At 36.6% G+C, this 23,100-nt stretch overlaps 1 protein-coding gene and 1 pseudogene across 2 annotated transcripts in view; both read right to left on the minus strand.

The window, feature by feature from the left end:
* The window catches only part of HTR2C (5-hydroxytryptamine receptor 2C), a 289,867-nt gene that overhangs the window by 37,206 nt on the left and 229,561 nt on the right, over positions 1-23,100 (minus strand). The gene's annotated exons all lie outside the window — the stretch shown is intronic.
* Positions 4,693-5,855, minus strand: LOC143670924 (BTB/POZ domain-containing protein KCTD3 pseudogene; annotated as a pseudogene).

Raw genomic sequence — 23,100 nt, forward strand, 5'->3', positions numbered from 1 at the left:
TAAATCTCTTAGCCACTAAAGCTTTGTTTTCTTTAATTTCTCTTCCTCCTTTTGGGTAAGAAGTGTTTCTCAATTCCATGACTCCAGGGTCAATCTCATTCCTGGGAGTCAGGTCTTATGTTGCCAGAGAGATTTATACCCCAGGGGTCATATTCCACATAGAGGGGAAGGGAAAGGGTTTACGTGCAGAGTTAGCTTAGAGAGAGAGGCCATAACTGAGCAACAAAAGAGTCTCTCTGGGGTTGACTCTTAGGCATAATTGTAAGAAGAAGCTTAGCTTCTCGTTGCAGAAATAAGTTTCCTAAGAATAAACCCCAAGATAGAGGGCTCAGCTTATTAAATTGACGGTTCTTCATGCTTATGAAAATATATAGAATTCCTCTGGTGGGGAAGGTTTGAATAAACTGACCACACAAGTTAAATTAGATAATGTGCTAGAGGAAATACAAATTTGGCACCAAATGAACATCTTTTCATTTTGGCTCACACAAAAGTTGAAGTTTTAAAACCCAGTCAATATCATCCTCTCCCTTTTAGTTTGATTTACCTTAGTCTTAACTAGATCTGCTTCATTCAAAACCCTTTTGAAATCTGATCTCTTGTTCAGCCTTTTAAACAGTTGCTATATGGGGTGTTGCTGACTTTCAGAGTTGCAGAACTCTAGCACTGAGTCTCAGGTGTCACACAGATACCCTTAGTTCCATGGACCAACCAGGTTATGCACAAAGTGCTCAGCATTTCAGAATTTAGAAAAAAACAACATTACAACTCAGAAATAGATGTGGCTGCTGTAAGAGCTTACACTCTAGGAATCTTTACAATAAGCCTTCCCCTGATAACCTATGTTCTCTGTTTCAATTCTCAGATTTTACACGTAAGAATTACTTCATACTAGTGAGGTGTTGTAATGTTTGTCTTTTTATTCCTGGTTTATTTCACTCAATATACTATCCTCAGGGTCCATTCACCCAGTTGCATGCCTAATGCAGCTGCTCAATATTCCATTGTATGTGTAGACCACAGTTTGCCCTTCTGTTCATCAGTTAATATACCCTTAGGCCACCTCAACCCATTGCCACTTGTGAATACTGTCACCATAAACAGCAGTGTGCAGGTGTCTATTCATGTTCCTGCTTTCAGTTCTTCCAAATTTATAATTAGTAGTTGGATTTCTGGATTATATAGTATCCTATACTTAGCCTTCCATGGAATCATAATACTGCCTCCAGATGGGATGCACTATTCTACTTCTCAAAGTGAATAGGGAACAGTACATACCTCTCTCCACATTTTCTCCAGCACTTGTATCTTTCCGTTTATTTATTTTTTCTTTGTTTGGCATGGGCAGGCTCTAGGAATTGAACCCAGTTCTCTGGCATGGCAGGCAAGAATTCTGCCGCTGAGCCACTGTTGTCTGCCCTGCTTATTTTTTTAATCAGTTTTATTTTCACACAATATAATCTATCCTAAGTAAAAATCAATGGTTCTTGGTATAATCAGTTATGCATTCACTACCACAATTTATATGAAGACATTTCCATGTCTTCTACAAAGAAAGAAGAAAAGGAATAAAAAGAAAAATGAGGAATAAAAAACAAAAAATGAAAATAAAAATAAAATAAGAAGAAAAACATCAACATCAAGAATCCCATATCCTTCCCTTATGTCCCCCTCTTATTGACATTTAGCTTTGGAATATTGCCTTTGTTACATTTAAGGGAAGCATATTACAATGTTACTGTTAACTATAGATGCTAGCTATAGTTGTATCGATTGTATCTTTTTATATACACTGGGATGCCATTTTCAGCACCTTGAAATGTTGACATTCATTTGTTTTCCCTCATGTAAAAGCATTGCTATATTTGTACATTTAATCATCATCATTGACCATTTTAGGTTTCACTAAGTTATACCGTCCCAGTCTTTATTTTCTATCTTTCCTTCTGGTGTCATACACTTTCTTGATAAAAACACTTAGAACACTAGAAATCTTCCTCTACGTGATAAAGAGCATATCTGAGAAGCCCACAGCTAACATCCTACTTAATGGCAAAAAACTGAAATTTTTTCCTCTAAGAAAGGGACAACAGAAGGATGCCCACTGCAGCCACCCTAATTCAGCATTTTTTTCCTTAATCATTTGTGTTTGACTTAATTGATAAATAAACACAAATGAACTGTTGTAATACCACTGGCAATACAGAAAACTTTAAAAATTTATTTCAACTTCACTCACATTATATTTCTTGGAATGAGAAATCATACATTATTCACCAATAAATTCTAATGCTTTAAATATATAATTACAATATTTTCAGAAACTTGAAAATCATTCTAATTTAATGAAAAAAATGTACAGAGAGTATTTTTCTTTTGACCTTACAATTCAAAATATACTCAAAATAACTTTTACATAGTTACACTTTCAACCAAAATCTCATAAGCTTAACAAATTGCTACATTATAAGTTTATCTCATTATTAACACTGAAAACTAAAAATATGATGGCTCCTAAAACAAGGCAGACTAATAACTTATGCACCTTTCCCTTCCACTAAATGCTTTGACGTTGATTATTATTTTTATTTTCTCAGTCCAAGAAGAGAAAATTGCTCCAACTTGAAAAAAAGTTTATATGGATTTTTGGCATTTAATATTAATGATGCTTGCTGAAATTTGAGAATTACAATGAGAATCACAAGTTGACCCACAATTTTAAGAAATTATTGTAAATGACTTACTACAGAGTGGAATTTGATATTCAATATCAATAGTATTTTTATTATATGATTTTTTTCACAAACATAGCGCCTCATTCAAATATCTGTTGAACACTTTGCACACCCAAGAAGGGCTGGAAGACCAAGTTCAAAAGAGAATTATGTGATTCATGTGAGATAACACTGCAAGAAAAGTCCCAAGCATAATTAAGATTAGGGACCCAGTCTGTTGATTCCCATCTCTAAAGGGATGCTCATCTATATGGGAACCATCTTCTTAAAAGGTGATACTTTGTTTCCAAAGCCAGCAAAGAGCAGATAAACACTGAAATGAACTCCTGCTTTAAGAATGATTCTGTTAAATGTACAGAAAAATTTTAAAAAATTCCCCAGGGCGGGCCACGGTGGCTCAGCAGGCAGAGTTCTTGCCTGCCATGCTGGAGACCCGGGTTCGATTCCTGGTGCCTGACCATGCAAAAAAAAAAAAAAAACCGGACAAAAAATCTCCCCAAACATCAAAAGTAAGAGTTTTTTCTCTAGTTAATTGTTAAAAGAATTACTAAATGAAGTCTAATTTTAACTTTTAAAGTTGTGGTGCAAAAACCAACATCTGATATCCAGTAAAGTTTAATCTTCATCTACATTTAACAAGCAGCTACTCATTTTGGTTACTTTTCCAAGCTTTAGTCTTGACTTCAATAGTCACAATTTATGTTGAGGCGATGGAGTGGTCTTTGTAGGAGATGGGGATGCACAACCAGGTGTGTCAGTCCCTCCACCAGAAGTACTTGGTGATGATGCCAGATGTAAACTTTCTTTCATCCAAGGAATCTGCCCCTTCAAATCCTTCTTTTGTCCTTAAATCAACTTAATTTCATTTCAGCTTCTGATGACTATTTCTCAGATTCTGAAAAACTTCATCTATTTTATGAGTTTCCAATCCACTGATTCCCTCAAACTTTTAAATTTCCATTTCAGGAGACTTTCTCTCAGATACATTATGTTCCCCTGTAGCCTGCTTCATTTAAGCTTATATTGGACTAAAGTTATCATTTTCAGGAACAGCTTTTTCTATATTTCTCTTCAAAGTAACAGTCTGAAAGTCCTCATGTGCTAGTTGAAACAATTATGTACCCCAGAAAAGCCATGTCCTTTTCCTCATACAATTTTGTGAGATCAGACCTATTGCCTAGGGTAGAAACTTTGATTAGATTGGTTCCTTGGAAATGTGGCCCTACCCATTCAAGGTGAGTCTTGATTAGTTTACTGGAATTCTTTAAAAGGGGAGGCATTTTGGAAAAGCACAGTTGCTTCAGAACTGACATGGAGGTACACATTTGGAGAGCCCAGAAGATGTCACCATATGCCTCCCCATGAGATGCTAAGCAGGCCAGAACCTGGTGAGCGTGGATACAGAGAAACCAAGTGAGAGCTCACAGATGCTTGGAGAGGAAGCCACTGGGATCAGAAGCTGGACATCAGTCATGTGCCTTCCCAGCTGACAGAGAAATCTTGGATGGCATTTGGCCATTTTATTTTATTAAAATTTTTTTTTTGGATTCAAGGTATCTTTCCCTGTATGCCTTGTTTGGATATTTTTCAGGGCTTAGAACTGTAAACTTGGAACTTAATAAATTTCCTTTATGGAAGCCATTCCATTTCTCATATATTGCATTCTGGCAGCATTAACAAACTAAAATACCCCATAACTGAAAACTCTTATTCTTCCTTGCCCTTGCTGACAAGGGACACTATCTGTAAAGTCCTCATGGAACCATAAGTAGCTGCTTCATGGGTGATTTTATGGTGCTAAAATCTGAAGGCTAGAATTTGATCCTCTCAGACAGTTATGTTGAACCCACAGAGGTTGCCAGACTGATAATAGGAGTAGCACAGCAAGATGTGCTCACAACACAATGATGCAATAATTTGAGTAGCTCTTCTTCAGTTGAATCACCTATGTCCTTCTCTACACTTTGTTAATCATATCCATAGCAGTGGTCATATCTTGCATTTGGTAGCTACCATTTGGATGACCTGTGATTAAGTAGCACCTTGGCATTGAGCCCATCCTACTGGATCCCTCAGATTCTCTCATGATAAATGAGGATACTGTCATACAATCAACAGCATGTATGTCACATATACTTTTCCCAGTAAGATGAGAGTCTTATAAATAGTTTATAGTGATAGGAGCAACTTTCTGGATAAAGACTTATTGATCGTCTGTCACTCTCCAAAAGGCCCTATGTCGTTTCCAGAGGAATGGCTACTATGACTATCAGTCTCCTCCAGAGAAAGTATCTTGAACAATGTTAAGGAGTAGAGATCACTCTGAATTGTGTTACTGTTCATGTCTGGACATGATTATTACCTGCATAGATTGATATGAGCTACTTCTCTGTTAGCAATAGTTTATAATAGGACTCCGGTGAACTGTGAAAGTCTGGAAAAGCTGAGGGTCTAACACCACTATTCCTGGGGGTTGTATAATTACTTTCATCACTCCAGAGCTCCTACCATAAACAATCTCAATATGATTACTACCGACACTTGTTTTGGATATGAGGTAAACACTCAGAGCAGTAATGGCATCATTTGAGGGATCGTGAGAAATTTCAATTACAAGAAGATTATTATCTTTCATTTGCAAAGGGAACTTCTGCATATCTATGTAATATATAGATCCATTGTTGCATCCCAGTAGAAGGAATGACCCAGAATTGTCATAACTAGTTATAGAAACAACATCATGAACCTGCCAGTGCTGAGTGACAGCATTCCACACTCCCACTTTCCCAGCATGACTTGTGGATACCAACTGGTAAACAATAAAGGAGAGAGCATCTACAGGGTTGCCAAAGTTGGACACTCAAATTTCACAAACACGTCCTCCAACTTGAATACTCCACAGGATGATGCTAATCTCTGAGGTAACAGCAACCATTTTCTTTTTCTTCTATGTGGAACTCCAACCCTTTTTTTGCACTTAAACTCACTAGTTCAATAGTCCAATCTAAATATGGGCTTGTAAACACTTGTTGCCAACCTGATGATACTTTTGATTCTGTAACACTCAACAAAATGGGCATATGCATCTACAATCCAGTTGTCATGATCAGTTACTACCATTAGTACCTTTTGTGGATCCACAGGAAATCATAGCCTAACAGTCTCTTCTACAGTACCAAAGATAACAGTCTAGGTACCATTTCCTGGGGCTTCACCTTCTGTAGAATTCAGTCCATTTCTGGAATCAGCAGAGGTTATTTCTGAGTTATTTCACTACTAGGTGGAGTCAAGTAACCATGAAAAAGCACACTGATCACAAGACCAATGTTACAGTTCTTCACATAATAGAAGCCTTCTTACTAATGGAGTAATTCCATAAAATTCTGCTTCATGCCTGACAACATGAATACTCATTTCCTTTAGGTCTAGTTCTTTTTGTCCAAAGAAAATTTCAAATAAATGTAAATGTTGCTGGATCTCTATTAAAAAGTATAGCACCAATTTCATCATGAAGCGCTAAAATTCTTCCACTCAGTAAACTGGAAAAAAAGAATCTGGAATCCACATAAGAATTTGTCTTGATGTGCTAAATCTGGCCCCCCTACATTCAGCTGAACCATCTCACTGCTGCTGGACACTGGGGCAGCAAAGCTGCAGCAGTACCCTTCTACCATCTCTATGGGCCTGAGGCATGACAACACCCTCCCTTCCTGACCCAGGTCATGAGCCTGAGGTAGCAATTGCAGGGCCAGTGGGGTGCTACAGCCAGAGGGTGGGAGGTGCACAGAATCTCCCTGACCTTTCCAGTGGCTGGGTTGGCTCTCTGTTGTATATCTCTTCCCCTTCACTCCTGCTGCATGCCAGAACAGCCCAGCCAACATCTTTTCACAGCCTCAAGGCCGCTGGCCAGTCCAGGCTTCACTTTAGTGTTTGGCAGTCACTGTTACCACAAACTGCCATGGTGGCCACAGAATACTTCCTTATTCTATATTTTACTTGAAGTTCTTGACAGAACAATCAGGCAAGAAAAAGATATAAGAGGCACCCAAACAAGAGAGGTGGAATAATCTTTCCCTAATTACAGATCATATGATGCAATATACATAAAATCCTGAAAAATCCACACGAAGTTCCTAGGGTTAATAAATGAATTCAGCGTAGTGGTGAGTTACAAGGTCAAAACTCAAAAATCAGTAGAGTTTTTATGCACAAGCAGTGAATAATCAGAAGAAATAAAGAAAAAATTCTATTCACAATAGCAACTCAAATAATAAAGAATCTAGGAATAAATCTACTCAAGGATGGAAAGGACTTGTACATAGAAAACTTAAAAACATTGATAAAGGAATTCCAGTTAGACAGAAATAAAAGGAAGGCTATTTCATATTCGTGGATTTGAAAGCTAAATATCATTAAGATGAATCCTACAGAAAACAATTTATAGATTCAATGCAATCCCAATCAAAATTCCAACAATCTTTGTAGAAGTGAAAAAGCCAATCATCAAATTTGTATGGAAGGTTCAAGGGTCCCAAAGAGCCAAAGCCATCTTGAAACAGAAGACTGAAGTTGGAGGACTCACATTTCCTGATCTTAAAACTTATTACAAAGCCACAATTATCAAAACTGCATGGTATTGGCACATGTAGATTGATGGAGTAGAATTGAGAGCTCAGAAATCAACCCTTATATATATGGTTAACTGACTTTTGACAAGGGGGCAAAGACCACTCAATTGGGATAGTACAATTTCTTCTACAAATGGTTCTGGAAAAACTGGATCTCCATTTGCAAAAAAAAAAAAAGAAAGAAGGCAGTCCCCTACCTCACATGTTATACAAAAATCAACTAAAAATGGAGGAAATACTTAAGCATAAAGGCCAATACTATCAAACTCTTAGAAGAAAACATAGGGAAGAATTTTCAGGATCTTGTGCTAGGCAATGGATTTTTGGACCTTACACCCAAAGCATAAGCAACTAAAAAAAAAATAGATAACTGAGACCTCATCAAAATTTTTTTAAAAATTATGCCTCACATGACTTTAATGTGAAAGTACAACTACCTACACAATCATAGAAAATATTTGAAAAACACATATCTGTTTCATAAAGGTTTAAAAGATAAAGGTAAGTACCCAGAAAATGTAAAACAAAATCCTTCAACTTGACAACAAAAATACACAGAACCCAATTTCTCAAAGGGCAAAAGAATTGAAGAGAATGCATATGAAAAGATATTTACATCATTAGCCACCAGGGAAATTCAAACCAAAACGACAATGAAATAACATTTCACACCCATTAGAATGGCTGTTATTAATAAAATTGAATATAATACGTGTTGCAGAAGATGTGGAAAAGTAGGAACATTCATTCATTGTCCTGGCAATGTAAAATTGTGCAGCCACTATGGAAGACAGTTTGGCAGTTCCCCAGAAAGCTAAGTATAGAACTATCATATGACTTGGCAATTCCACTTCTAGATAGATACTTTATAGAACCGAAAGCAGGGACTGGAACAGATATTTGCACACTGATGTTCATAGTGGCATTATTCACAATTGCCAAAAGATGGAAGCACCCAAGTGTCCATCAACTGATAAATGGATAAACAAAATGTGGAACATACAGACAATGGAATATTATTAAGCTATTAAAAGAAATGAAGTCCTGATACATGAACCAACATAGATGAACCTTTAAGATGTCCTATTGCATGAAATAAGCCAGACACATAGACGATAAATATTATATTATGTCAATGATATGAAATAATTAAAATATGCAGACTTATAAAGTCAAATCCACAATGTAGTTACCAGGGAATGGGGTGGAGCTTGGAATGGGAATTTAAGGCTTAAAATGTACAGGGTTAATATTTTGGGTGATTGAAATATTTTGATGAAGAATGGTGTTTATGGAAGCACAATATTGTGACTGAAATGTACAGCACTGAAAACAATATATATCTGAATGTGATTAAAGGAGAAATGTTAGATTATATACATGGTAACAAAACAAAAATTTAAAAAAAATCCATGGAACTACACTGCACAAACTGTGAACCCTAAATTAAAACAATAACTATAGTTAATAGTACAAGTATTAAGATGTGCTATCATCAATTATAACAAATGTTCCACACCATGGCAAGTTGTTAATAATAGTGTGGTATATGAGAATCCTGCATTTTATCCATGGTTTTCTATAAACCCCAAAATTTTCTAATAAGGAAAAAAAAATTGAAACCAATCTTACAAGACTCAAAAGACTTTATAGATGGTTGAAGGGTTAATTGAAATAGAAGATTTAACAATTATTAATCTATATGACCTTAACAATAGGGAGCCAAAATATATGAAGTAATCATTGACAGACTTGAAGGAAGAATTAGAAATTCTATAATAATTGTTGAAGATTTAAATATAAACTTTCAATACTACATAAAGCATCTAAGCAGAAGATCTATAAGGAAACAAGAGGACCTCAACATCACTATAACACACTAAATCTAATAGACTTGTATAGAACATCTTTCTTCTAAACCATAGAATACACATTCTTTCCAAGTGCACATGGATCATTCTCCAGGATATATGTTAAGCACAAAAAAAGCCTCAATAAATTTAAAAATATTGAAATCTTATAAATTTACTTCTCTGACCCAATGGAATGAGGCTAAAAATTAATACCACAAGTATAACTGGAAACCTACAAATGTGTGGGATTTAAATTGCATAATTTTAAAGAACCAATGAGTTAAAGAAGAAAATACAAAGGAAATTAGAAAATACATAGAGAAAAATGAAAATGAAGTCAACAACATAACAAAACATATGGTATACAGCCAAAGCAGTGCTAGGAAATAAATTTATCATAATGACCATCTTATTAAAAAATGAACTCAATTTAATAACATAACTTTATGTCTTGATTAATTAGATAAAGAGGAGCAAAATTAACTCAAAAGTAGCAGAATAATAGAAATAATTATGTATGATTAGAGTGGATATAAATGAAATAGCAAACAGAAAAAACTAAGAAAATAAACACAACAAAGTTAATTCTTTGAAAAAACATAAAAATGATAAACCTTTAGCTAGACTGACAAAGGAAAATAGAGAAAGGGTATAAATAACTAAAATCAGAAAGGAAAGTGGATATCACTAATGATCTTACAGAAACAGTAACAATTATAAGACAATATGAACAATTGTACTCCAACAAAATGGTTAACCTAAAAGGAATGGAAAATTCACTAGAAATACCCATTTACCTAAATTGATACACATGAAGAAATGGAAAATCTAAAATACCTATAATAAGTACAGAGATTGAATCAATGATAAAAAACCTTCCACCAAAGCAAAGTCCTGGACCAAATGTTTCACTGATGAGTTCTAATAGGCATTAAAAAAAGAATTAACACAAATCTTTCTCAAAATCTTTCAATGATTTTAAGAGATATGAACAGTTTCTGGTTCACTCTATGATGCAATAATTACTCTGAATCTGAACCTGATAAAGGCTTCCAAAGAGAGTGAAATTACAGACCAATTTCCCTTATGAAAATAATTTTTAAAATCCTTAATAAAGTAGCAGCAAACTGAATCTAACAGCATATTTAAAGGGTTATCCACCATGACCAATTGGGAGTTATCCCAAGAATGCTAGGGTGGTTCAGCAAATGAAAATGTAATGCCCCACATAAATAAAATGAAAAATGCCCTAATTACATCAATGGATGCAGAAATGGCATTCAACAAAATCCACCACCCCTTCTTTATAAAATCACTCAGAAAATTAGAATCAGAATGAAATTTACTAAAGTGATAGAAGTCATTTATTAAAAACCCAGAGCTAAGTTTGTATGCAATGGTGAAAAACTGAAAGTTTCCCTCCTAAGATCAAGAATAAGAAAATTCTGCTGGCTTTTACCACTGCTATTCAATATTGTACTTGAAGTTCTAGTAAAGGAAATTATTCAAGAAAAAAGTAAAATGGACACACATTGGAAAGAAAGAAGTAAAATTTCTCAATCTTCAGACAACATGATCTTATATAGAGAAAATCCAAAGGAATCCACAAAATGATTAGAACTAATAAATTAGTTCATCAAATTGGCACGATACAAAATTGACATACAAAAACAGTGACTTTCTATATACCCGCAATGAGGAATCCAAGGAGAACACAAAGGAAAAAATTCTTTTTTTTACAATAGCATCTTAAGAAATAAAGGGTCTAAGAAATAAAAAAGGATACAAAAGAATTGTTCAATAATTACAAAAGACTTCTGAAATAAATTAAAAGCATAAGCAAACGACAAGACACCATACTAGTCATGGTTTTCTAGGGAATCAGAACAGATGCAATCCACTGACTGATGATTTAAGTCCATGAAATTTTTTTTATGTCTGTTAGAACTCATCAGTAACAGTTAGGCCAGTGCTTGGTTGACCAGAAAACTGGACACCATCACCTGGCTAAGTTGGCACATGGAATTAGCCATCACAACAGTTCATTTTCATGTTCAGGTAGTGTTAATAATGTAAAGACATCAATATTACCCAAATCAATGTACAAATTCAATGCAATTCCTATAAAAATTTCAGCAAAAATTGTTGAATTTTAAAAACTGATCCTCAAATTTTATACGGAACTGCAAGAGGCCCTAGATAGCCAAAACATTTTTGAAAAAGATTGACAAAGTTATTCATCTCACACTTTCTCATTTCAAATTATGAAGCTACACTAAACAAAACAGTATGTAACTGCATAAAGATAGAAAAATAAAGCAAAGGAACAGAATTGAGAGCTCAGAAATCAACACACATGTTTATGACCATTTGATTTTCACAAGGGTCCTAAGTGCATGCAGTGTGTAAAGAAAATTCTTTTCAACAGCTATTTCTAATTATTTTATGTTCATAGGCAAAAGAAAAAAATCAAAAATGAATTGTAATGAAATCAAATGATATAATAATTAGGTGAAAATGAATCAGGAACCTAAATATAAGAGCTAAATCAATAAGACTTTCAGAAGAGTCACAGGGCAAATGTTCATGAACTTGAATTTAACAATGGATTCTTAGGTATGAAAACAAAAACATGACCAACAGGAGAAACAACAGATAAATTTGTACATTGTGCTGGTTTGAAGTTGCATATACCCTAGGAAATCATGCTCATAAATTTAATCCTTTCCTGTGGGTGTAAACCCATTGTAAGTAGGACATTCTGATGAGGTTCATTCAGTTAAGGTGTGCACCACCTCTATCAGGATGGGTCTTAATCATATTACTGGAGTCCTTTACTAGAGAATGAAAGGCAGACACAGATAGAAAATGGACCAGCCTGATGCTGAGAGCAATAGAATATGGAAGAGAAGGGAACAACCAGGAGATGCCACCAGGTGCCCTGCCATGTGATGAGCTAAAAACCAAGAATCACCATCAGCCAGCCCCAGAATGCCATAGCCTTTGGAAGAAGGCATCAGCTTGATGAGGTCTGGAATTTGGGTATTTTCCCCAACTCAAAACCATAAGCTAATAAATTCCCATTTTTTTAAAATGCAACACATTTTATGGTATTTGCTTAAGTTGCCTAAGAAACTAAGACAAATTTTGGTAGCTGTTTGCTACAGCAAATATCAAATATGTGGAAACAGCTTTGGATATGGGTAATGGATAGAGGCTGGTTGAAATGTGAGGTGCTTGATAGAAAAGGCCTGGATTGCCTTGAAGAGACTGTTGGCAGAAATGTGGATGCTAAAGGCACTTTCAACGGGGCCTTAGAAGAAAATGATGAATGTGTTATTGGAAACTGGAGGAAAGGCGATCCTTGTTTTAAAGTAACAGAATTTGGCAAAATTCTTTTCTGATGTTGCGTGGAAAGCAGCACTTGAAAGTGAAGAATATGGATTGTTGCTGAGGAGACTTCCAAGCTAAGTGTGCAAAGGGCAGTCTGTTTTTTCCTTGCAGCTTATAGTGAAATGTGAAAAGAAAGAGATAGGCTGAGAACAAACTCCTGGGCATAAAGAAATTGGAAATTGATAGTTAGCTAAATTCTGAGCTTCCAGAAAGCAAGTCTCCAGAGAATAGTGCTCCATGTTTAACTGTGCAAGTCAGAATTGGAGGTGCAGTTATCCAGGAAGAATTTGTGGAAAGTACTTTTGTCTGATAGATTTGACCCCTGTGTACTATATGCAAGATTGACAAGTTTTTTTGCAAGGTCTTTATGACTGGAATCAGGGTCAACCTGGAGCAGAAGGGACAGAAAAGGGATGGATTGAAGGAAAAGCCACTTCAAGGACAGAACCATGGAAGCTGAGGTCTGAACTGAAGACATCTTCTTGGTCCAAAGAGCAGGCCTACCCACGTGTGTCGAAAGGGTGACTCTCCCCAGCACTTGGAGAGGGAAGGCATTCCACTCTTTTCTTCAGGAAGGGTGCTGCCACTCCTGTGTTCTCAAATTGTAGAGCCTATACTGCAGATATTGCAGAGATTCTGGCTGCCATCCCAGTCCTTAAAGAGGGTAGAGCCCATGCTCCCAGACATTGTGGAAAGAATGACAACTCCACAATCACTTGGAAGCATTAGGGCTACTGCTCCATCAGACCAGGAAAATGAAACATCCTTTCATAGATGACTCTCAGACTTTGAAATCTATTGGAATATGTCCTGCAGGGTTTTGGAATTCTTTGGCACCCATGACCCTTGTATTTATTCAAATTTCTCCATTCTGGAATGGAAATGTTTATCCTATACCTGCTCCTCCTTGGTATACTGGAATCAGATAACTTATTATATAGGTCACACAAGTCCACAGATGGAGAGAATTGAGCCCCTGGACAGAACACCTACATAATTGATTTTGATGATGCTACTTGTATTAATCATTGCTTCTAAAATAACTTCATGCTTTGGGGATTTTGTGATGAAATAATTGTGTTTTGCATGCCATTTTGGGGTCCAGAAGATAGAGTGTGGTGGTTTGGACCTATATGTATCCCAGAAAAACATGTTCTTAAATTCAATACAGACCTGTCGGTGTGAACCCATTGGAACTAGGACCTTTTGATGAGGTTAAGTGCCAGAATTGCTCTTAATCCTATTACTGGTGTCCTTTATTAGAGAGTGAAATTCAGGCAAAGGAAAAAACCACGGGTGAAGATGAAAGCAGTCAGAAGATGAAATCAACAAAACTCAGAAGAGAAGAGAGAGACCATGAGATACCACCATGTGACTTATCATGTGACACTTTAAGAAAAAGTGTCACTGGCAGCCAGCTTCAGAAAACCAAAGTCTTGGGGAGATACCATTGCCTTGAAGAAGCCTTGGTTTAGACGTTTTCTCAGCCTCAAAACCTTAAGTTAATAAATTCTCGTTGTTTAACCTGACACATTTCTTATCTGAGAAATTAAGAATTAACAAATGGTTATGGTTACTGAATCATTATATAGATGTCTTTCTTTGTATATTATAGAATAGGCAGAAGTTGGTACCTGAAATTACTGAAAATTTAACTAGTCTCGTTCCTGTTTACTGTTACATCACCATTATTTATACTTTCTTTAACATTTTTTATTGTATAGTGTAATATATATACAAAGCAAAGAAATAAAAAGCAATAATTTTCAAAGCACTTTTCAGCAAAGTGGTTACAGGTTATAGCTTTTTGGTATATATGTTATTTTTCACAGAAAAGAAGGAAAATGTCAATTGTGATGATAAAAAAATATTTAAGCCCTTCAGCCTCCTATATTCTGGAGCAGCTAAGAGGAAAAATATGAGAGGATCATACAGTAGCCCATGACAAACTCTGAGATCTGTCCTATACTTTCTTTAGTAATGATCATTCTGGCATGGTCCAGCCTGTATATGTTTACTTTCATAATGGTTATCACAGCCTAGTCTCAGCCCTGTTTATATTTACTATTGTAATGATAACAACTCCATCCCCACCTTGTTTGAATCCATAAAGACTCGGGGAGACAGGTTTTTGGTCCAATAATGTATCTGATCTCCTGCTTCATGTGTGGCATTAAACTCTTTCTCTCTTTGGATCCCCAGTGTCATGGATTGGCTGTTATGCACATCAGGCAGATAATCCATCACTTTTGCTCAGTATCAGTTTGGTGACTCAAGAAGGGACAAAGAATCCTAAGAAGCATGGAGTTTGAATGTCCCAAATTCTGGAGCCCTGGCAGAAAAGGTAAATGTAGTAATGGAGCCTTTTGAGGCCACTAGACTCTTTTAGTCTACAGGTTTGGCAACTGGTCTTTCTTTACTCATCCAACACTCCAGACCCTCAGCACCTTAAAAAACTTCAAAGAGTGAAACAATTTCCTGGTCTAAGTCTTACATCAGGCTGGGTGAGTGGGTAATCAAGGTAAAATTAGATGTGGAATTTAGTATAGTGGTTTGAGTTCCCTGGACCTGGGCTTGAAGTCCTGGGTTCCACTTCCAGAATGCTCACCCTTGCTCTAACTTCTGCATCTTTCTGATTTCTGGGTACCATTCTGTACAGGATTTGAGGCCCCGACCTGTGTTTGTCTATATAGGCTTCAAGGCCCTGTTCTGAGTTTGTCTGTTGTGTATACTACTGGAAAATAAGTAATCCAACAGTTAATTGGTACTTAATGAACTTAGGTATGTAACCAAGAAATCAGATTTAAAGGATGATTTTGATTGCTGAATCATTATATAGATATTCTTTTTTGCTTTCTGTTATATTGAAGTAGAGAGACTGAAATATATGAAATCTCTAAATTGTAACCCAGCTGCCTTGATCTCTGATAATGATTGTGTATCTTTTGTCCCTGTGATTGTAAAAACCTTGTGAGTAACCTTCATTTGCACCCACTTATCCAGTTTTTCAATGTTAGAGTCATGTAATCATTAAAGATAGCCCCTAATGTTTATTAATAAAGGGTCTTGGATCAGTCTGGAACTAATCCACCTCAAGTAAAAAAATTACCTTGATAACTGAGGCTGGATCTAACCAAAATGTTCCTACCTGAAATACATAGCAGCTTAGACTTTAATATTCAAGTCGCCTATACCTCATTCTGCCATTTTCTTACATAGGTCCTCTGATTAAACATGCAATCAAACTGTGCATGCTCAATAATTAGATCACCTCTAATTATTATTATTAGATCAATATTAGATCACCCCATCATCTGGGGCCACTGTGCTCACTATCCTAAATCTTGCCCATATTTTTCTCTAATAAAACTATCAGAATTACTGCAGTTTAAGGAGACAGATTTTGGGCCAATAGGCCGTCTGCTCTCCTACTATGTAACCAGTAATATACTCTTTCTCTCTTTGAAACTTCAGTGTCTCAGGAATTGGTTATTGATTGTGTTGAACAAAAGGACCCATAACCTTTGTTCAGTAACAAATAAGCCTGTTTCATTGTTAACTGATGCATTACTTAGGTATACTAAGTGTTTAATGCCTATTTAATTGTTCATTTGTATGTTTAGTCTAGCTATTACTTAGTGTGATACTTAATATTTAGAAGGTTTTAAGTGTCTGTTTAAATTTGTTAGTTGGTGTCTTACTACATTTGTATTGTTTAACTGTTCCTAATTGGTTACTGGCTGTGGAAATTCTTCAAAATGGGAACCTTTGGGCTATTTAAAAAAAAATAGAGAAATTTTAGTTATAACCCTATGGGAAAAAAAGTTTACTCTGTAACAAAATCTAGCTTCAGTGTGATTTAGAAGCAGGAGAGAAATGGCCTGAAAATGGTTCTATTGAAAAGAACACTGTTTTATAGTTAGAGTTCTGCAAAAGACCAGAAATGGGATGAGATGATGCATGTTGAATCCTTTATATGTGTCTCCCAGCAATCAATGTGGGTGAGAAAATGTAAAAATTTTACCTGTAAAGATTAGTGCAGAACAGAAAAATGCATGTCCTGATTCATATCAGGATCTACTAGAACCTTTTTTAACTACTTAATCTGCTTCACCTGCACCCTGTAACTTAAGGGCCAATAGATCAGGAAATAAGGAAGCTCCCTTACTTCCTCCTTCTCTGTATCCCTTTTTATGAGAGGTAGAAGACCCTGAGATATAAATGGTCTCCCATTCCCATACCCACCAGTGTCTTTAATACAGAAAAGGCTGCTCTCTAAAACCAGTAGCAAAGCCACTGGCAAAACTTCTACCCCTCTGGCGAGTGCCTATAGGAGTAGATAAACAGGGAGGCCCAAGAGGATTTATAATATTCAAGCATACCAGAAAAGTTGAAAAATAGGGCTCAGTAAGTGAGTTTCACATTTCTATGTTTCTGGGTTTTGTGTGTGTGTGTAGGACTTTCTATTTGTGTCTGTTTGCGCAATGTATGTTTTCTTACTTCCAGATGGTAACACCACATTGGCAAACAAAAATTTTATAAAAGCTATACTCAAATTGCTTAAAGATAAATGAGTGCTTTTATGTATATGTATATATATGCTATATATGATACTGTATATATACATATATATTAGTAGTATATATAAGTACAATTAGAACACCTGGCGTCCTAAAGAGAAAAAAAACCTCTAGGCACCTTTAGCTTTTGTAATAACTGTAAAAACCTGGACATTGTAAAGAAATCACTACCCTGCAATTTCCTGGAGGCAATAGAGGGCTGCCTCAGGGAACGGCAAAGACTTTTTCTAATTGTTTAGCTCACAGCTTTAGGTAAGATAGATCTATAATTGGAAACAATTTAAAGAAGGGCAGAGGAACTCTCAGCAACCTAAGATGCCTTAGGGGTCTTAAATCCTGCTACCCTCATTTGAAACTTTTAAAACCAGGCAAGTCTAATTCTTTCTGTCTCACTTATCCCTGTCTCCAGGGCCTAATCAGATAAGACATCTATGGGGTAAGGGTAGGGTGTGGAAAAATGGGGAGGGTGGGCTTGGTTTAGAATTCTCTCTACTGGGCCTGGTGATTATAAATGACTGGTAGAGGAAATATTGAAGAATAGGCCATGTTTGTTCTGAGAGAATTCCCTAATCAGAACTATTTTTCCATAATACCTTTGCAATGGTAACTGAAATAAACAAATCTTTATGAAACTATAACTACTTTGGGATAGGAGTAATGAGATGTAATTGCCAAATTTCAATTAAGTAAGAAATAACTCTCTTTGGTAGCTATGGAAAAGTTTTCTTGGATTTATGCTTGGGACAAATTAAATAATTGTATATTTTCCAGAGTTTAATGTTTTTGAGATTGTTCATAATTTTATGATATTATGAAAACAGAGAGATTTTGTTTACCTCCAATAAAAAAAGGACCTTTATATCTATTAGATATTTAATATGGTGAAAAATGTAATTTTGTGCTTAATGTAATTAAATTATTAGTTTAACAAACTATTTAAACCTAATTATGCTTTGTAAGAAGTTTAAAGACAGTATTGAAGATCTTGTGGTAACTTAAATTATACATGTCTACAAAGTATACAAAATGTGCTTTGTTAATGAAAGGGGTTGTTCTAGTTTGCTAGGTGCCAGAATGCAACACACCAGAGATGGATTGGCTTTTAATAAAAGGGGATTTATTCTGTTGGTTCTTCAGAGGAAAGGCAGCTAACTTTCCACTGAGGTTCTTTCTTATGTGGAAGGCACAAGATGGTCTCTGCTGGTCTTCTCTCCAGGCCCCTGGGTTCCAACAACTTCCCCCGGGGTGAATTCTTTCTGCATCTCCAAAGGCCTGGGCTGAGCTGCTAGTGCCGAGATGAGGAATGCCGAGCTGCTTAGCTGTGCTACATTGCGATCTCTCATTTAAGCACCAGCCAATTAAGTCAAATGTCACTCATTGCAGCAGACACGCCTCCTAGCCGACTGCAGATGTAATTAGCAACATATGAGGTTCATGTACCATTGGCTTGTGTCTGCAGCAACAGAACTAGGTATGCTCACCTGGCCAAGTTGTCAACTGAATCTAACTAACACATGTCCACCCCTTGTCAACTTGGCAACTTCAAGCATCACCTTAAACAGATGCAAAAAAATCTGTTCTTGCTGTGGACCTGTGAATCTCAAAACAAGTTGTCTGGTGCCAAGATGCAAAGGAGGATATTCACAGGATATAGTTTGTCATTTCCATAGGGAGAAATTGGAAGAAACACAGATGTAAAACCTGCATGGCAAGTGCCGTGGGATCTCAAAGTCTGAAAGTCATTTATCCTTTGGCTTTAGAAAGTGGCAGTCCCACCCCTTTGAAGGGCGTATGCAGTGGCCCGCCTCTTTCCAAATCAACCTCGGGGAATATCAAGGAAACTACCTCTAGGCTCCACTCTCTCCAGGCATCAGGGCCACCCCTGGGATCTCTGCCATTTCTGGGGCACACGCTCAACCCCTCCACACGGTGGCAGCCAGGCTCTCCCAGTCCCCCAAGGAGCGTGCTCTACCTTCTCCGAGGCCTGAGGCTGCACAACTATTCCACTGCAATGAGAGGGGAGACTCATCCTCGCCCTTCAGGGTAAACTCACCCTCTCCTTGTATATGGGTGGGTCCACTCTCCTGGCTGAGGTTTCTTGGCTTCAGACATGAGCTTCCATGGTTCTCACTCTGCAAACTCCAATTTTTTCCCTTTTATGTCCTCCTTTGTCAAGATTGGTAATAGTTCCATTTACACCAACAGTCTCTTCAAACCCTCCAGGACTTCTCCATCAATCTCTTCACAGTTCCTCCAAAGTCTTCCCCTTAGCCATCCAAAACACTGTTCCAACAGATCTGGCATTTGCAAACCGCAGCAGCACCCCACTCTCCGGTACCAAATCTGTTCTACTTTGCTAGCTGCCAGAATGCAACACACCAGAGACGGATTGGCTTTTAATAAAAGGGGATTTATTCTGTTGGTTCTTCAGAGGAAAGGCAGCTAACTTTCCACTGAGGTTCTTTCTTACGTGGAAGGCACAAGATGGTCTCTTCTGGTCTTCTCTCCAGGCCCCTGAGTTCCAACAACTTTCCCTGGGGTGACTTCTTTCTGCATCTCCAAAGCCCTGGGCTGAGCTGCTAGTGCTGAGATGAGGAATGCCAAGCTGCTTAGCTGTGCTACATTGCGATCTCTCATTTAAGCACCAGCCAATTAAGTCAAACATCACTCATTGCAGCAGACATGCCTCCTAGCCGGCTGCAGATGTAATTAGCAACAGATGAAGTTCATGTACCATTGGCTTGTGTCTACAGCAACAGAACTAGGTATACTCACCTGGCCAAGTTGACAACTGAGTCTAACTAACACAGGGGTGTACTTTTGTCCTTGAGAATGTGTAGGACAAAACCTGGGTGCATATGAAAAGTTTTGGAAAGTTTTGAAAGTGAATTTTGTTTGCTTTAGTCAATGCTGACTAATTTAATAAGCTTGACTTATTAAAGGGAATGTAGTTTAGTAAATGACAAGATTTAATGTGTAAGACAAAACTTGAATGGATATGGCAAGCTGTAGAAAGCTATGAAAGTGAATTCTATTTGCCATAATCAATGCCAACCAAAAATCTGATAGGCTTGTTTATCACATTTTGTAAGAGCATTTTGTGTCAAATTGTGCATTCATACAGAACTGGAATTTAGTTTTCTCTGTGTTGAAACAATGCAGATTGTTGGTCTGCTCTTTAATGAAATATTATAAAACATTTTCTTTAATCATCTGAGTATTCTGTCTAGAAAAGAAAGATTCTATGTCACATCAGAATAATATCCTTGTTAACATTTATGTTGACCTTATCATCTTTATTTTAGAAGACTTTGTGTCACTTTGGTAAAATAAGGAACCAAATATTGTTTCACAGTAACCCATTTTCCTGTATAGTGTTCAAACTTCACAACTTTCGACATTTTTCCCTTCCAAAATTGAACCCTAATGAATGCCTTTTGTTTCAACTGTTCAAAGGATTTGTCCTTTTACATTCTGAAAATGATGTGATAATACATAAGGCAGGTTTGGGAGGCTATTACAATAAACAAAAAGATTTTCTACCCTTTTGTTAGCTAAATTTGTATGGGTTAAATGTTATTCATATATGTACAGATTGTATAAAATTCCTAAAGGTTTAAAAATGTTCTCACTGTCCATGGTATACCCTGATACTGAAACAGATCATGAAAATGATGAAATTTACTTGTCAGTCATGCTTCCTTATTCTAATGCTTCCCTGAAAGTTCATGTGGTCAACAAAAAGGGACTTTAAAAGAGAAGTGAGGCAAATATGTAAATTATGTTCTTCCTGTTAATTAATATAACCCTGGTAAATGTGTAAATGTGAGACAGGACAAAACTTATGCTATGGTAGGAGGTTGCTGACCCCAATATAAGTCAATTGTCAAATTTTTTTATTTCTGGAAATAACTTCATTTACAAAATTCTTATAATAAAATTATGGCCTAGGTTTTAAGCTCTTACAGCAGTCACACTTATTCCTGAGCTCTAACTATTATTTCTAAATTCTGAGATGGTCCTTTTTTGTGTATAACCTGGTAGTTCCCTGGAACTTTGGCTATTTGTGTGATACCTTAGACACAGACTCAGAGTTCTCTGTTTCTATAAATACTAAAGAAGCAGTACTAACCTATACAGAAACTTCTAAAGAAGCTGAAAAAGATTAGACTTCAACTAGGGATGTAAGTGAAGCTTATCTGTTAGGACTAAAGTAAATCAGAAAACAAGGTGAAAGATCATAATGCCTGTATTTTGATACTTTAATTTCTGTGTGAGACAAAAAAGGAGAAGAGATTTATATTTTCCAAAATTTAAATCTTTTGTGGCACAGTATCTGATCTGTTGGGTCAGTTTATTTAATCAACCTAATACAGCATTATATGACATGGAACCTAGAATAGGGAATGGGAGCTTAGTATTCTGTACTAGTTTATGTAACACCCTGACATATTTCAGAATGTTTGAGGCATAAAATGAAAAAGTATTCACAGGGTCCCTTGAGGGACTGGGGAAAGAATATGTGGAATTATTAAACTTACCTACCTGAGAAATTTCTGATATCCTTTTAAGCAATAGGGTCTCCCAATTTAATAATCCAAGCCTTTGATATTGAAGATTGCCCAAAGGAGACTTATTTTTGTAGTGGCAAAGCTAAACCTACTTATAATTAATGCCTAAAAGTCACCCCCTGTTTTAGTTTGCTAATGTTGCCTGAATGCAATATACTAGAAATGGGCTGGCTTTTATGAAGATTTATTAATTTACAAGTTTACAGTTCCAAGGCCATAAAAATTTCCAAACTAAGAAATCCAGAGAAAGATACCTTGACTTAAGAAAGGCTGATGGCATCTGGAACATCTCTGTCAGCTGGGAAAGCATGTGGATTGTATCTACTGGTCCTTTGGCTTCTGGTTTCAAACAACATCCCCAGGGAAATTTTCTTTCTGCATCTCCAAATGTCTTTGTGTGTGTTGGCTATGAGTTTTTCCCAAAACTGTTTCCTCTTAAAGAACTCCAGTAAGCAGAGTAAGACCCACCTTGATTTGGCAAAGATACATCTCCATGGAAACCACTGAATCAAAAGGTCCCTAAACAATAGGTCTGCTCCCACAAGATTGGAATAAGATTAAAAGAACATGGCTTTTCTGTGGTACATAACAGTTCAAACAAGCACACCCCCAGAGAAACTCTTTGGTTGCTCAGATGTGGTTACTTTCTAAAACAAACTCTGAAAATAAACTACCTTCCCCCATATGTGGGAGATGACTTCTAGGGGTGTAAGTCTCCCTGGCCATATGGGACATAACTCTGAGAGATAAGTCCATCCCTGCCATCATGGGATTGGTTGACCAAAAGAGGGAAAAGAAATAAAACAAAATAAAGATTCAGTAGCTAAGAAATTTTGAAATAGAGTCAAGAGGTCATTCTGAAGGTTACTCTTATGCAAGTTTCATCTAGATATTACAAAATGCTGTGGTATGTCAACTGCCAAGAAACAGTGCTCTTGGAAACCCTAAAGAATATGAAGAGCTCTATCTAAGATTCTAAAGGAATTTTATTTATTTTGAAGAGACTTAAATCCTCCAGATTGTTTCAGATTATCCCTGAAACCCAGTAGTACTGATCTCTCTGAGAAGAACACCAGTTTCGTTTCTCTATCCTATAATATCAACACCTCTTTTCAGCACAAAGAAATTAGAGCAGTTATCGCCCAGTGTGGGGGGTCAGAAACAGGAACTAGAAATCAGGCCCCAGCACAATGACAAGGTCCCAAAACAACTAGGGCGGAAATTCCCCAAGAGCTAAAACTGACTCAACTTACCAAAACAATAAAACAAAGGGTAGGAAACGGAAGGGACAAGATGTAGTTTGGCATGAGCTAACAGCATTTTTCTGCTGCTGTGGTCAA

Source organism: Tamandua tetradactyla, chromosome X, assembly GCF_023851605.1.
Source record: "Tamandua tetradactyla isolate mTamTet1 chromosome X, mTamTet1.pri, whole genome shotgun sequence".
Taxonomy (NCBI): domain Eukaryota; kingdom Metazoa; phylum Chordata; class Mammalia; order Pilosa; family Myrmecophagidae; genus Tamandua; species Tamandua tetradactyla.